The sequence below is a fragment of the Oryctolagus cuniculus genome, unplaced genomic scaffold, assembly GCF_964237555.1.
Source record: "Oryctolagus cuniculus unplaced genomic scaffold, mOryCun1.1 SCAFFOLD_43, whole genome shotgun sequence".
In the NCBI taxonomy this organism is placed as follows: Eukaryota; Metazoa; Chordata; class Mammalia; order Lagomorpha; family Leporidae; genus Oryctolagus; species Oryctolagus cuniculus.
The window spans coordinates 1,371,298-1,378,846 of NW_027208207.1; positions in this window are offsets into that span (position 1 = coordinate 1,371,298).

The window sequence follows — 7,549 nt, forward strand, 5'->3', positions numbered from 1 at the left end:
GATTGAGATAGCCACAACACACTAGATAGTTTTGTTTTCATCCAGGAGTATCTGGACAAATTGTTGTAGTTTTGAAGTGAAATTTAACCAAAAAATCACCGTGAAAGTGGTTTTGAAAAAAAGCACAATCTTCCAGTTCAGCAAATGCATCCAATGTCATGTTTACAGAAAGAAATATCATGTATTCTCAGGTCTGAAGCTTTCTTCCTAGAAAACTCGAATGTGTGGAGGATTTGACTCCAGGTGGAACCAATTAGCGTTTGGCAGCTAAAAACAAAAACTTACATGCTAAAATGCATTCAAAACCTTAAAGTCCATAGAGAATGTCCAGAAAACACAAACACACACACAGAGGGTGTAGCAAGATCTGGGATTGAGATAGCTAAAAATCACCAGATAGTTTTGTTGTCATACAGGAGTATCAGGACAAATTGTTGTGGATTTTGGTTGAAATTTAACCCAAAAATCACCGTGAAAGTGGTTTTGGGGAAAAGCACAATCTTCCTGTTCGGCAAATGCATCCAATGTCATGTTTACAGAAAGAAATATCATGTTTTCTCAGGTTTCTGAAGCTTTCTTCCTAGAAAACTCAAATGTGAGGAGGATTTGACTCCAGGTGGAACCAATTAGCGTTTGGCAGCTAAAAACAAAACCTTACATGCTAAAATGCATTCAAAGCCATAAAGTCCATAGAGAATGTCCAGAAAGCACAAACAAACACAGAGGCTTTAGCAAGATCTGGGACTGAGATAGCCACAACACACCAGATAGTTTTGTTTTCATCCAGGAGTATCTGGACAAATTGTTGTAGTTTTGAAGTGAAATTTAACCAAAAAATCACCGTGAAAGTGGTTTTGGAGAAAAGCACAATCTTCCTGTTCGGCAAACGCATCCAATGTCATGTTTACAGAAAGAAATATCATGTTTTCTCAGGTTTCTGAAGCTTTCTTCCTAGAAAACTCGAATGTGTGGAGGATTTGACTCCAGGTGGAACCAATTAGCGTTTGGCAGCTAAAAACAAAAACTTACATGCTAAAGTGCATTCAAAACCGTCAAGTCCATAGAGAATGTCCAGAAAACACAAATAAACACAGAGGCTGTAGCAAGATCTGGCATTGAGATAGCCACAACACACCAGATAGTTTTGTTTTCATCCAGGAGTATCTGGACAAGTTGTTGTAGTTTTGAAGTGAAATTTAACCAAAATATCACGGTGAAAGTGGTTTTGGAGGAAAGCACAAACTTCCTGTTCGGCAAATGCATCCAATGTCATGTTTACAGAAAGAAATATCATGTTTTCTCAGGTTTCTGAAGCTTTCTTCCTAGAAAACTCGAATGAGTGGAGGATTTGACTCCAGGTGGAACCAATTAAAGTTTGCAGCTAAAAACAAAACCTTACATGCTAAAATGCATTCAAAACAGTAAAGTCCATAGAGAATGTCCAGAAAACACAAATTCACGCAGAGGCTGTAGCAAGATCTGGGATTGAGATAGCCACAACACACCAGATAGTTTTGTTTTCATCCAGGAGTATCTAGACAAATTCTTGTAGTTTTGAAGTGAAATTTAACGAAAAAATCACGGTGAAAGTGGTTTTGGAGAAAAGCACAATCTTCCTGTTCAACAAATGCATCCAATGTCATGTTTACAGAAAGAAATATCATGTTTTCTCAGGTTTCTGAAGCTTTCTTCCTAGAAAACTCGAATGTGTGGAGAATTTGACTCCAGGTGGAACCAATTAGCGTTTGCCAGCAGAAAACAAAAAGGGTCCTGCTAAAATGCATTCAAAACCTTAAAGTCCATAGAGAATGTCCAGAAAAAACAAACACAGAGGCTGTAGCAAGATCTGGGATTGAGATAGCCACAACACACTAGATAGTTTTGTTTTCATCCAGGAGTATCTGGACAAATTGTTGTAGTTTTGAAGTGAAATTTAACCAAAACATCCGGTGAAAGTGGTTTTGGAGAAAAGCACATTCTTCCTGTTTGGCAAATGCATCCAATGTCATGTTTACAGAAAGAAATATCATGTTTTCTCAGGTTTCTGAAGCTTTCTTCCTAGAAAACTCGAATGTGTGGAAGATTTGACTCCAGGTGGAACCAATTAGCGTTTGCCAGCAGAAAACAAAAAGGGTCCTGCTAAAATGCATTCAAAACCTTAAAGTCCATTAGAATGTCCAGAAAACACAAAGGCACACAGAGGCTGTAGCAAGATCTGGGATTGAGATAGCTAAAAATCACCAGATAGTTTTGTTTTCATCCAGGAGTATCAGGACAAATTGTTGTGGATTTTGGTTCAAATTTAACCCAAAAATCACCGTGAAAGTGGTTTTGGGGAAAAGCACAATCTTCCTGTTCGGCAAATGCATCCAATGTCATATTTACAGAAAGAAATATCATGTTTTCTCAGGTTTCTGAAGCTTTCTTCCTAGAAAACTCGAATGTGTGGAGGATTTGACTCCAGGTGGAACCAATTAACGTTTGCCTGGTGAAAGCAAAAACTTACATGCTGAAGTGCATTCAAAACCGTCAAGTCCATAGAGAATGTCCAGAAAACACAAACAAACACAGAGGCTGTAGCAAGATCTGGGATTGAGATACCTACAAATCACCAGATAGTTTTGTTTTCATCCAGGAGTATCTGGAAAAATTGTTGTAGATTTGAAGTAAAATTTAATCAAAAAATCACCGCGAAAGTGGTTTTGGAGAAAAGCACAATCTTCCTGTTCGGCAAATGCATCCAAAGTCATGTTTACAGAAATAAATATCATGTTTTCTCAGGTTTCTGAAGCTTTCTTCCTAGAAAACTCGAATGTGTGGAGGATTTGACTCCAGGTGGAACCAATTAGCGTTTGGCAGCTAAAAACAAAAGCTTACATGCTAAAATGCATTCAAAACCTTAAAGTCCATAGAGAATGTCCAGAAACCACAAACACAGAGGCTGTAGCAAGATCTGGGATTGAGATAGCCACAACACACTAGATAGTTTTGTTTTCATCCAGGAGTATCTGGACAAATTGTTGTAGTTTTGAAGTGAAATTTAACCAAAAAATCACCGTGAAAGTGGTTTTGAAAAAAAGCACAATCTTCCAGTTCAGCAAATGCATCCAATGTCATGTTTACAGAAAGAAATATCATGTTTTCTCAGGTTTCTGAAGCTTTCTTCCTAGAAAACTCGAATGTGTGGAGGATTTGACTCCAGGTGGAACCAATTAGCGTTTGGCAGCTAAAAACAAAAACTTACATGCTAAAATGCATTCAAAACCTTAAAGTCCATAGAGAATGTCCAGAAAACACAAACACACACACAGAGGGTGTAGCAAGATCTGGGATTGAGATAGCTAAAAATCACCAGATAGTTTTGTTGTCATACAGGAGTATCAGGACAAATTGTTGTGGATTTTGGTTGAAATTTAACCCAAAAATCACCGTGAAAGTGGTTTTGGGGAAAAGCACAATCTTCCTGTTCGGCAAATGCATCCAATGTCATGTTTACAGAAAGAAATATCATGTTTTCTCAGGTTTCTGAAGCTTTCGTCCTAGAAAACTCGAATGTGTGGAGGATTTGAGTCCAGGTGGAACCAGTTAGCGTTTGCCAGGTGAAAACAAAAACTTACATGCTAAAGTGCATTCAAAACCGTCAAGTCCATAGAGAATGTCCAGAAAACACAAACAAACACAGAGGCTGTAGCAAGATCTGGGATTGAGATAGCCACAACACACCAGATAGTTTTGTTTTCATCCAGGAGTATCTGGACAAATTGTTGTACTTTGAAGTGAAATTTAACCAAAAAACCATGAAAGTGGTTTTGGAGAAAAGCACAATCTTCCTGTTCGGCAAATGCATCCAATGTCATGTTTACAGAAAGAAATATCATGTTTTCTCAGGTTTCTGAAGCTTTGTTCCTAGAAAACTCAAATGTGAGGAGGATTTGACTCCAGGTGGAACCAATTAGCGTTTGGCAGCTAAAAACAAAACCTTACATGCTAAAATGCATTCAAAGCCATAAAGTCCATAGAGAATGTCCAGAAAGCACAAACAAACACAGAGGCTTTAGCAAGATCTGGGACTGAGATAGCCACAACACACCAGATAGTTTTGTTTTCATCCAGGAGTATCTGGACAAATTGTTGTAGTTTTGAAGTGAAATTTAACCAAAAAATCACCGTGAAAGTGGTTTTGGAGAAAAGCACAATCTTCCTGTTCGGCAAACGCATCCAATGTCATGTTTACAGAAAGAAATATCATGTTTTCTCAGGTTTCTGAAGCTTTCTTCCTAGAAAACTCGAATGAGTGGAGGATTTGACTCCAGGTGGAACCAATTAAAGTTTGCAGCTAAAAACAAAACCTTACATGCTAAAATGCATTCAAAACAGTAAAGTCCATAGAGAATGTCCAGAAAACACAAATTCACGCAGAGGCTGTAGCAAGATCTGGGATTGAGATAGCCACAACACACCAGATAGTTGTGTTTTCATCCAGGAGTATCTGGACAAATTGTTGTAGTTTTGAAGTGAAATTTAACGAAAAAATCACGGTGAAAGTGGATTTGGAGAAAAGCACAATCTTCCTGTTCAACAAATGCATCCAATGTCATGTTTACAGAAAGAAATATCATGTTTTCTCAGGTTTCTGAAGCTTTCTTCCTAGAAAACTCGAATGTGTGGAGAATTTGACTCCAGGTGGAACCAATTAGCGTTTGTCAGCAGAAAACAAAAAGGGTCCTGCTAAAATGCATTCAAAACCTTAAAGTCCATAGAGAATGTCCAGAAAAAACAAACACAGGGGCTGTAGCAAGATCTGGGATTGAGATAGCCACAACACACTAGATAGTTTTGTTTTCATCCAGGAGTATCTGGACAAATTGTTGTAGTTTTGAAGTGAAATTTAACCAAAACATCCGGTGAAAGTGGTTTTGGAGAAAAGCACATTCTTCCTGTTTGGCAAATGCATCCAATGTCATGTTTACAGAAAGAAATATCATGTTTTCTCAGGTTTCTGAAGCTTTCTTCCTAGAAAACTCGAATGTGTGGAAGATTTGACTCCAGGTGGAACCAATTAGCGTTTGCCAGCAGAAAACAAAAAGGGTCCTGCTAAAATGCATTCAAAACCTTAAAGTCCATTAGAATGTCCAGAAAACACAAAGGCACACAGAGGCTGTAGCAAGATCTGGGATTGAGATAGCTAAAAATCACCAGATTGTTTTGTTGTCATCCAGGAGTATCAGGACAAATTGTTGTGGATTTTGGTTCAAATTTAACCCAAAAATCACCGTGAAAGTGGTTTTGGGGAAAAGCACAATCTTCCTGTTGGGCAAATGCATCCAATGTCATATTTACAGAAAGAAATATCATGTTTTCTCAGGTTTCTGAAGCTTTCTTCCTAGAAAACTCGAATGTGTGGAGGATTTGACTCCAGGTGGAACCAATTAGCGTTTGCCTGGTGAAAACAAAAACTTACAGGCTGAAGTGCATTCAAAACCGTCAAGTCCATAGAGAATGTCCAGAAAACACAAACAAACACAGAGGCTGTAGCAAGATCTGGGATTGAGATACCTACAAATCACCAGATAGTTTTGTTTTCATCCAGGAGTATCTGGAAAAATTGTTGTAGATTTGAAGTAAAATTTAATCAAAAAATCACCGCGAAAGTGGTTTTGGAGAAAAGCACAATCTTCCTGTTCGGCAAATGCATCCAAAGTCATGTTTACAGAAATAAATATCATGTTTTCTCAGGTTTCTGAAGCTTTCTTCCTAGAAAACTCGAATGTGTGGAGGATTTGACTCCAGGTGGAACCAATTAGCGTTTGGCAGCTAAAAACAAAAGCTTACATGCTAAAATGCATTCAAAACCGTAAAGTCCATAGAGAATGTCCAGAAACCACAAACACAGAGGCTGTAGCAAGATCTGGGATTGAGATAGCCACAACACACTAGATAGTTTTGTTTTCATCCAGGAGTATCTGGACAAATTGTTGTAGTTTTGAAGTGAAATTTAACCAAAAAATCACCGTGAAAGTGGTTTTGAAAAAAAGCACAATCTTCCAGTTCAGCAAATGCATCCAATGTCATGTTTACAGAAAGAAATATCATGTATTCTCAGGTTTCTGAAGCTTTCTTCCTAGAAAACTCGAATGTGTGGAGGATTTGACTCCAGGTGGAACCAATTAGCGTTTGGCAGCTAAAAACAAAAACTTACATGCTAAAATGCATTCAAAACCTTAAAGTCCATAGAGAATGTCCAGAAAACACAAACACACACACAGAGGGTGTAGCAAGATCTGGGATTGAGATAGCTAAAAATCACCAGATAGTTTTGTTGTCATACAGGAGTATCAGGACAAATTGTTGTGGATTTTGGTTGAAATTTAACCCAAAAATCACCGTGAAAGTGGTTTTGGGGAAAAGCACAATCTTCCTGTTCGGCAAATGCATCCAATGTCATGTTTACAGAAAGAAATATCATGTTTTCTCAGGTTTCTGAAGCTTTCGTCCTAGAAAACTCGAATGTGTGGAGGATTTGAGTCCAGGTGGAACCAGTTAGCGTTTGCCAGGTGAAAACAAAAACTTACATGCTAAAGTGCATTCAAAACCGTCAAGTCCATAGAGAATGTCCAGAAAACACAAACAAACACAGAGGCTGTAGCAAGATCTGGGATTGAGATAGCCACAACACACCAGATAGTTTTGTTTTCATCCAGGAGTATCTGGAAAAATTGTTGTACTTTGAAGTGAAATTTAACCAAAAAACACGGTGAAAGTGGTTTTGGAGAAAAGCACAATCTTCCTGTTCGGCAAATGCATCCAATGTCATGTTTACAGAAAGAAATATCATGTTTTCTCAGGTTTCTGAAGCTTTCTTCCTAGAAAACGCGAATGTGAGGAGGATTTGACTCCAGGTGGAACCAATTAGCGTTTGGCAGCTAAAAACAAAACCTTACATGCTAAAACGCATTCAAAGCCATAAAGTCCATGGAGAATGTCCAGAAAACACAAACACACACGGAGGCTGTAGCAAGATCTGGAATTGAGATAGCTAAAAATCACCAGACATCTTTGTTTTCATCCAGGAGTATCTGGACAAATTGTTGTAGTTTTGAAGTGAAATTTAACCAAAAAATCACCGTGAAAGTGGTTTTGGAGAAAAGCACAATCTTCCTGTTCGGCAAATGCAACCTATGTCATGTTGACAGAAAGAAATATCATGTTTTCTCGGGTTTCTGAAGCTTTCTTCCTAGAAAACTGGAATGTGTGGCGGATTTGACTCCAGGTGGAACCAATTAGCGTTTGGAATCTAAAAACAAAAGCTTACATGCTAAAATGCATTCAAAACCGTCAAGTCCATAGAGAATGTCCAGAAAACACAAACACACACAGAGGCTGTAGCAAGATCTGGAATTGAGATAGCTAAAAATCACCAGATAGTTTTGTTTTCATCCAGGAGTATCTGGACAAATTGTTGTACTTTGAAGTGAAATTTAACCAAAACATCACCGTGAAAGTGGATTTGGAGGAAAGCACAATCTTCCTGTTCAGCAAATGCATCCAA